At 43.3% G+C, this 9,704-nt stretch overlaps 1 pseudogene; it reads left to right on the top strand.

Annotated features, from left to right (window-relative positions):
- The first annotated feature begins 2,625 nt into the window (after positions 1-2,625).
- LOC138401065 (bcl-2-like protein 2 pseudogene) lies at positions 2,626-3,208 on the top strand (annotated as a pseudogene).
- The last annotated feature ends 6,496 nt before the right edge of the window (positions 3,209-9,704 follow it).

The following is a 9,704-nucleotide window of genomic DNA, read 5'->3' as shown; positions in this document are numbered from 1 at the left end:
CCAGAGCCAAGATGTCTCTGTTTTTTCCTAAAGTAATAGCCTTATCAGAAAACTTAGAAGTTTGCCCCAAGAAGATTTTGTAATTCATTGTTCCCCTAGATAGAGTTAAAGGATCTGTAGTAGCCTTTTGGGAGACTTTGACCCTAAACCAAACTGCCTGTTAGTATGAAATTGCAACAGGAGTCTGTATCTGCCCTATAAAATACCTGTGTGGAGTTTCAGTCTTTGGTCTATTTTTGCGGGAAGAAATATGTGATGAGGCACAGTAATCACTATAGCTCTGTGAGCCACAGCGAAGCCATCTTGTGTACAGGCTCATTGGTGCTGTGTGATTCATAGGCCCATGACCTATGAGCTGAGAGAAAAATACACGAATAACAGAAAAAATAAAGTGATTAAGTTTTAAGTGATTGTTGAAAATCAATAGGTATGTATACTTACATTATACTGTGCTGGAGAAATATTCCTTGACTTAACGGATGCTTTCTGCTTCTGTAAACTTGCTTGCATACAGAATATAATCAAAACAGGTGGGCTGGGGCTGTTCCCAGTCCCCTGATAGTAGAATTTATTACAAAACTGACTCCACCTTATGTACTCAGACTCACGTAAGACCCCAATGTGAAATAGTATAAAAACTCTTCCTCTTTTCCGGTTGAGCGCTGCTCTCTGTGCCGCTGCATTTGGCAGTGCAGAGGGTAGTCACTGGCCAGCTAATAAAGACTCACTAATTTGGCTCAATTCGGCTTTCAAGTTGTCATTTTCTCGTGTCTCAGACCATAATATTTGAAGGCCCCGACCCTAACACAGGGCACTTGGTGACCTCTGGTGCCTGGGATCTGGGGTGGGGTCCAGTGCCTGGCCTATGGGAGAGCTCCTGAGAGACGTTCCTCAGCCCCAGGCAATGGCCAGACCACGCTCCAGCCACCGACACCTCACAATTAACCAATTTCCTTGAACGAGTCTTCTGGACTGACACCGGTGAGTGTTTGGTTTGTCTGCCTTTGGTGGGCCCCTGTTTGGTTTGTCTGCCTTTCGTGGGCCCATTTTGGTGTTCCTTGGGAAAGCTGGATGCAGCTAAGATCCCAGGAACAAGCCCCAAGGAGTGAGACATCACTTGGGGTTTTGGTCATTGTTTTCGGGCTTGGAACACTGTTTTGGCCGTGAGGCCGAGTCAGCAACTATTTGGCACTCTGCCGAATAGAATGGTTTTTCCGAAAACTTTAGGATTTTGTTTCATGTTGGTTTGAACGCTTGTGGTTGATTTGTTTTATGTTAATTGTTGACTAGATACTGGTATATGTTGCTTTTAGAGTGCCACCTCCGTCTGAGTAACACAACCACAAATAGCGTTATTGTCTAGTCTCCCCTCCGGACTGTCACCTGGATGAGAGATGTGAGAGTGTTATAGCTCCACGGCTGATTGGCTACGGGGCTTGAGTGGGTCCTAACCTGCATTTCTGTGGCGACGTCATACGGCATAACAGTGACTCACTCTCTGAAAAGAGAGGTGACCTGTCCTGGGCTTTATACGGGAGCACCTTCAGCCAAGATGCACCTAAATCCGCACGAAGGGAGCAGCCAGGCAGACACCTAAAAGTACACCCCACCCTGTGTGAAAAATCTGTGTCTCTGTGTCTTGTCATTGTAAAAACTTTATAGCATGAAAGAGTATACAGCAAATCGTGCTCAAAATCCCTGTGCGGGATAAGTTTAAACTGAAATCTGATAAAGTGTTACTCTCATTGTAAGAAAAAGTAACTGTGAAAAACAAAAGAATTTTGCCGGTTGCTGCCTCTTGGGCGCCTGTTTCACCTAGCAACAACTCTCATTTGTCTCCTCCTCCTCCTTCCCAGTAAATCTAGTAATTTCTCCTTCTCTCTGTCACCGTTCCAGTCTGTTACTTATGGGTTATAAAGAATTCATTGTAAAAACTGCCCTCTATCCAAGGGGGAACCACCTCCCGCTCCGGCGCTGAGTCACTGGCATTCTTTTAGCCCAGCTTATTGCCCTGATTGCCAGTTATACTTATTAACCACAGAACAGGGGCAAGGAGTGCCTTTGTTGGTTTCTCGACAGCAACTGCTGTCCACCAAGTACGGGCGAGTGTTCTTGAGGAGTCTCCGGAAGCAGCCGACACCTGCTGTGGTATCGCTGTGAATTCTGTGGCTTCCTTTAGCCTTTCCTTGACTTTCCTTGTTTTTATGATAGATTTAGTGTACTTGCTACCAGGCTTTTTGGCCCTGGTGTTTGGCATAGGACTTTATGGCATAGCTCCTAAGAGAATGGAACAGGTTCTGTTGATGCTGCTATACTAGACTATGATAGGCTCGGTCCTCCTTTTTAAAACTCTTTCTCGGTTACCCTGTTTAGACTTTTGCCCTCGATAGTCCTTGTTTTTCAGAAACACGGGATCAGGTTCCTAGATTCCGTAAGGCAGCCACCAGGCGACGGGTCAGGACCAAGGATTCCTGAGATCTAAAGATTATTCCCTTTTTTTACTCAAAATAGGTCAATCAGGGTCATGTAAGAATTGCACGCCACTTGATGTTTTTTGAAAAACTTCCAGAAACTTTCAGGGTGATCATTTATATGCTTTTTAATTATATCCATTCATTTATACAGATGACGACCCCAGCCTCAGCCCCAGACACACGAGTTTTGGTGGCAGACTTTATAGGCTATGAGCTGAGACAGAAGGGTTATGTCTGTAAAAGTGGCCCAGAAAAGGGCCCAGCAGCTGACCCCGCTGCACTGAGCCATGCGGGCAGCTGGAGATCAGTTCGAGACCCGCTTCCAGCGTACCTTCTCTGGTCTGCCGGCTCAGCTGCATGTGACCCCCAGCTCAGCCCAGCAGTGCTTCACCCGGGTCACCAATGAGCTTTTCCAGGGGGGGCCCAATTGGGGCCGCCTTGTGGCCCTGTTCGTCTTTGGGGCTGCACTATGTGCTGAGAGTGTCAACAGGGAGATAGAGCCACTAGTGGGACAAGTGCAGGAGTGGATGGTGGCCTGCCTAGAGACACGGCTGGCCGACTGGATCCACAGCAGTGGGGCCTGGGCAGAGTTCACAGCTCTCTATGGGGACATGGCCCTGGAGGAGGCAGGGCGTCAAAGAGAGAGAAACTGGGCATCAGTAAAAGCAATGCTGATGGGGGCCGTAGCACCAGGGACCCTGTTAACTCTAGGGGCCTTCTTCGCTAGCAAGTAAAACAGTTCCAGGGCCAGGTGGGGCTACGTATGGCCCTTAAAATAGAGTAAATGTTTAGACAGGCTTAAAACAGGGATAGACAAAAAAGATGATATATAAAAAACATATACACAGAAAAGCTGTTAAGGCAAACCCTGGCCCTGATGGGCAACTCCACGGATCCTGGTCAGATACAACATGTCTTCCCCTCCACGTGCCCAGCGTGGGACCCAAACAAGGAGCAAGGTAAGGGGGCTCTCGATCAGATCGCCAGATTCTGCTCAGGGCCATGCAAGCCACAGCTAACAGGCCAACTAATTTGTCTACGGTAAGCAAAACCATACAGAGACCTAAGGAGTCTCCGGCGGTGTTCCTAGAACACCTTTTGAAAGCTTACCGCCTGTAGACTCCCATAGACCCAGAGGCACCAGGTAATAGACATGCCATTAATATGCCTTTTCCCACTTCGTCGTCCCCTGCTATTAGAAAAAGCTGCAGAAAGTAAAGAGATTAAAAGGTGCTGTCTGAGTTAATAAAATTGCCCAGAAGAAAACAGACTGGTTGCATACTTGTCTAACAGTTTGGACCTGTAGCATCTGGCTGGCCAGGCTGATTGTGGGCCATTGCTGCGACAGCCGTCCTGGTAAAAGAAGCCTCTAAGCTCACTTTGGGGCAGGACTTGTGTATCATAACCCCTCTCTCAGGAGAGGCTCTAAAAAGTCCACCTGAAGAAGAATGGCTTTCCAACTCACGTACAATCAAGTGCTGTTGCTAGATTCCCCCCAGGATTCACTTCCTGAAGACAACAGCTCTTAACCCTGCCACTCTGCTGCCGGGGGATGAGACAGCAGAGCCACTGCATAACTGCTTCGAGATACTGGAGTCTCTTACCAGCCTAAAAACAGATCTCACCGATCACCCATGGCCAGACCCTGATGAGGAACTGCATATGGATAAAAGCAGCTACATGTCTGAGAAAATCAGGTATGCAGGGGTGGCTACAATAGCTGCTGACCCAATTCCCTGGGCACAGGCTTTGGACATAAAACCTCAGCCCAAAAGGCTAAACTCATAGCCCTGACCCAGGCCCTAAGACTGGGGAGAGCCTTACAATGACACATGTACTTGGGGCACTTTACCAAGAGCAAAGACTGACACCCCAGTGGCAAAAGACAATGCTTTCGCTGATGCAACAGCAAAAAAAGTCACACAAAAACCAGTGGGGACTCTCCTAACTCTCCCTCCTCTGCCAAAACAGCTCTTGCCAAACTCTCCAAACTTCACCAAAAAAGAAGTTAAAATTAAAAAAAAAAAAAAGCCCTGAAGACTAAAACTGATACAGAAGGTTGGATATTCCTCAGCTACACCACCAAGCCTGGCAAGCTTCAGCAAGGTGCCAGGTCTACACTCAAGTAAATCCAGGTAAAGACATTAACCTTCCCCTGAAGGCCAAGTTGCAGAGACAAGCTCTGGGAAAACATTAAAAAGTGACTTTCACTGAAGTAAAACCAGGTAACTATAGATACCGATATTTGCTTATGTTTATTGACACTTTCTCTGGATGGGCAGAAGCTTTTCTTAGAAAGTCAGAGACAGAACAAACAGCTGTAAAAAAGCTAGTAACTAAAATTGTCCCCAGATTTGGCCTCCTGCTAACATCGGGGTCCAACTGTGGCCCGGTGTTTATCGCCAAACAATTCAATTACTGGCCCAAGTACTAAAGATTGATAAAAAATTGAATTATGTCTAAAGGCCTCACAGTTCAGAACAGGTAAAGAAAATAAATTAGAGACTGGCAAAAACTGGGTGAGCCTCCTTCCCTTTGCCCTGCTAAAAACCAGGTACACTCCTTATGTTAAAAACATAACCCCACCAGCCTGAGCAAGAGCGAGACCCCATCTCTACTAAAAATAGAAAGAAATTATATGGACAGCTAAAAATATATATAGAAAAAAATTAGCCGGGCCTGGTGGCACATGCCTGTAGTCCCAGCTACTCGGGAGGCTGAGACAGGAGGATCGCTTGAGCTCAGGAGTTTGAGGTTGCTGTGAGCTAGGCTGACGCCACGGCACTCACTCTAGCCTGGGCAACAGAGTGAGACTCTGTCTCAAAAAAAAAAAAAAAAAAAAAAAAACATAACCCCATGTAAAACCATGTTCAGCCAACTAACCCCACTCCCGAGAAAGCTCTATTTCAGGTACAGCCTGGAGACCTCATCTGAATAACAAAACTTCAGCCTGCCAGCTCAGAGGCCAGGTGGACTAGACCCCTGCCAGTGATCCTCACCACGCCAATGGCCATGAAGTTTGCCGGAAAAGTGTCATTACATCCACCACGCGCGGATCAAAAAGGCAACCCCAGATCAGCCCGCTGAGAAATAGATCGCCTGGCCCACCGAGGACCCACTAAAGATAAGACTTTCCAAAAACTCCTCTAATTCCTCCTAGTTATCTGTTTTAATCTGGCAGGTGATACCCCCCACCAATATACACTATACCTGGGTGCTTCCCAGGACAGTAGATAAGACTGTTATAGCCCAAAACTCCACCCTATCCCAGCCGGTCCTCCGCTTTGACCTCTGACAGTAAACAAACAGTGATATTAGAGAGGGTATGGGAGACCGAGCTATGGGTCTGACAGAATAACAAGGGTTAAAAGCTTATCAACACTATGCCTACCCCCTGCATCATAAACAGCCTACTTTCTCATATTAAACAAAGAGTTCAAGCTGTAAAACTTATGATCGTCCAAACTCACTGTCAACATATTTGTAACTCTCTTATTGTCCTTAGCAGGACCTTTAGTTTTGTTTCTCCTAACCCTGCTAGTGGGTCCGTCCTAGCCCCGACAGTGGGTCCGTGTATTCTAAATTACCTGTTGGTACAAAGTGTTAAGCTCATGATATTACACACCCATTATCACCATGTGTGCAAAGATAAATCAAGGATTTGATTCCATGTGAAAACCAGAGGGGAATGTGATGAGGCACAGTAATACCTATGGCTCTGTGAGCCACAGTGAAGCCATCTTGTGTACAGGCTCACTGGTGCTGTGTGATTCATAGGCCCATGACCTATGAGCTGAGAGAAAAATACATGAATAACAGAAAAAATAAAGTGATTAACTTGTAAGTGATTGTTCAAAATCACTAGATGTGTATAGTTATATTTTACTGTGCTTGAGAAATGTTCCTGGGAGAAATGTTCCTTGACTTAACGGATGCTATCTGCTTCTGTAAACTTGCTTGCATATAGAATACAATCAAAACAGGTGGGGTGGGGCTGGTCCCAGGCCCCCTGATAATAGAATTTATTACAAAACTGACTCCATTGGGGCACCTTGTGTACTCAGACTCACGTAAGACCCCAATGTAAAATAGTATAAAAACCCTTCCTCTTTTCCAGTTGAGCTCTGCTCTCTGTGCCGCCACCTTTGGCGGTGCAGAGGGCAGACGCTGGCCAGCTAATAAAGACTCACTAGTTTGGCTCAATTCGGCTTTCAGGTGGTCATTTTCTCACGTCTGAGACCATAACAAAATATATCCATCCAGACACCCTCCCTTTGTCTATTTTCATAAACTTTACTTTATAAACTATATCTTTGGCTCTGCGTATTATTATTATTCTTTTCTTTCTGTTTCCTACCATTTTTTCCATCCTTTGCGATCACCCCTGCCTGAGAGACCAGATGGACCAGAAAGAGAAAAACCTCTCTGTGGGGAGCATAGCTAACTCCCCACAAACCAGCCTGGTCCGCAGGACATTCCCATAGGGTCTTAAAGGCAAAAGGCTTTGCTCAAGCAAAGAGGTTCCTGAATTGCATCGCAAGGAACCTGGAGAGGATTGCAAGTCAGGCGCCTGTCTTACATAAAGAGAGGTAAGTGAACAACTCCAGGGCAAAGAAATTATTACTCTGTCTGGAATAAAATAATGAGGAAGACTATGTTTTTTGAGTATGTGGAATTGTTGAGAGCTTATTAAAGAGTGGTAAATTAGCTGTGAAACAGGAAAATCTCCAGGAATTGTTACATTTAATTTCGAAGCAATGTGATTGGTTCCCACCTCTGGGTGAGTTCAAGCTGCAGCAAAAGCAGTTGGCGCTGAAAACATTACAAAAAGCGCTCCGTAAAAGAAAAAAAAAAAAAAAGATTCCTCTATGTATTTGAAAACTCTGCTCTTTGATTTCTCAAGCTCTACAGCTATTTCATTCTAACTCAAAATTCTCTTTTAGCGAGATGGAGGATATCCGTCCAAAAAAAAAAAATCTTAGTAAAAGATCCAGAGCCTGTTTTTAGCAGAAAAAAGGTCAGTTGGGACCTTCCATCTGCATTGGGCCAGGATAAGAAAAAGCCAATAAAAGTAGGTACCGACCCTCTTCTTGGGTCTATAGAAAATATAGAAAAGAGAAAAAGAAAACAATTCTAAAGGAGAACTATCACTTTAAGAGCTCTCCGCACAGCTCAAGTCCGCAGCTTTAAGCTTGGAAACCGCTGCATTCTAATGCAAATGATTCCCAGAAGCACGATCCACCCTTGAGAGAGGCTGATAGAAAAAATTTTAAAGAACAAACTAAGATCTTAGAAAAGATGATCAGGTTATTGCTCAAATTCAACAGTGCTGGATTAGAGCGTAAGAAAAGATAACTTCTCCTAAACAGTCTGTGTTTGCTTGTGTAAAATGTTAATAAAACGTATGTAGATTTTATTGCTAGATTGCAAGATGTTGTGCAAAAAACGGTTAGTCCGCCCGATTTAAAAAATTTGATGTTACATATATTGGCTTTTAATAATGCTAATTGAAAGTGTTAGCGGTTTTTACATCCGCCACTCAAAAAAATTTTAAAGAAAACTTTTCCAAAAAGTTGAGTCAGACGCTTTTAAAATGCAAATGTTAGCTGAGGCTAGGGGCGGGACAAGGATTCCTGGAAAGCAGAAAAGTGTCATAAGATGTCTCAATTACGGCTGTAGAGGACATTTAAGGAAAGTGTGTAAACAACTTTCCGGAGCTTTTATCCATAACCGGAGCTCTCTTACATTAAAAGGAATTTCAGTGCATTTGAGTGTAACTGATTCAGATTATTCTGGAGAAATTTCAGTTATGATGAGTTCCAATTTTGATTATCCTATTTGGGCTAGAGACCTTATTGCACAACTTCTATTGCTACCCTACATACAGATTGGAAAATCTGATGTTCTAAGGCAAGGAGGTTTTGGGAGTACTGGACCTAAAGTATATTGCCAAACTTTTATTAATGACCACAGACCTCAATTAGAAATTAAGTTTAATGGCAAATCTTTTGTTGGACTTGTAGATACTGGAGCTAATGTTACAATTATTTCTAAAAGTTTTTGGCCAAAGGCTTGGCCTTTACAACAAGTTCCTAGTATTCTTACCGGAATAGAAACGATGACTGATATATTTCAAAGTCAACAAACTTTAAATTGTTCAGGCCCTGATGAACAGACAGCCACTTTAAAACCTTACGTGGCTAAGATAACTATTCATCTGTAGGGAAGAGATTTGTTACAACAATGGGGAGCATATATCAATATACCTAATATATCTGTTCCTGCTAAAAAAAATTGTGCTAAATATAAATTATAACCTTTCTTTTGGTTTGGGTAAAAGGAGCCAAGGGGCCAAGACTTTCGAGGCACCATTATACATTGGCTTTAAATTGGATATCACAAAAACCTATATGGACAGAGCAGTGGCCACTAAACCAAGAAAAATTGGCTGCTCTTCAAATATTAGTAGAAGAACAATTACAAGCAGGAGATGTAGAGGAGTCCACCAGTCCGTGAAATTCTCCAGGATTTGTTACTAACAAGAAATCTGGCAAATGGCAAATGTTATTTGATTTAAGAAATATCAATGCAATTATACAACCAATGGGAACTCTGCAGCCAGGACTTCCCTCTCCGGCTATGATCCCTAAAGATTGGCATATTGTAATAGTAGATTTAAAAGACTGCTTTTTTACAATTCCTTTACAAATATCAGATAGAGAAAAATTTACCTTTACCATACCTGCATTAAACAATCAACAGCTGACTAAGGGATACCAATGGAAAGTCTTCCCTCAGGGCATGCTTAATAGCCCAACCCTGTGCCAACATATTGTTAATCAGCGTTTAGATATATTAAGAAACTGTTTTCCTCAGAGTTATATTATTTATTATATGGTATTTTATTTGCATGTTCATCAAAACAAATATTAAAACAACTGCACCAACAGGCCAGACAAATTTTGCCTCAATTTGGCTTGATAATTGCTGAAGATAAAGTCCAACAGGATTACCCCTTTACTTATCTGGGGTCTTTCATTGATAGAAACAAAATAATTCCTCAAAAAGTACAATTACGCATTGATAAATTGCAAAGTTGAAATGATTTTCAAAAGTTGTCGGGAGACATAAATTGGCTTAGACCTATTTTAGGGATTCCTACTTATGCTTTAAGTAATTTATCTGATACACTAAAGGGTGACTCTGATCTTAATAGTCCTCACCAACTAA

This window comes from Eulemur rufifrons, chromosome 20 (genome assembly GCF_041146395.1).
Source record: "Eulemur rufifrons isolate Redbay chromosome 20, OSU_ERuf_1, whole genome shotgun sequence".
Classification (NCBI taxonomy): domain Eukaryota; kingdom Metazoa; phylum Chordata; class Mammalia; order Primates; family Lemuridae; genus Eulemur; species Eulemur rufifrons.
The sequence above is the reverse complement of the archived record's forward strand: the minus strand, read 5'-3'. Positions and strand labels throughout refer to the sequence as shown.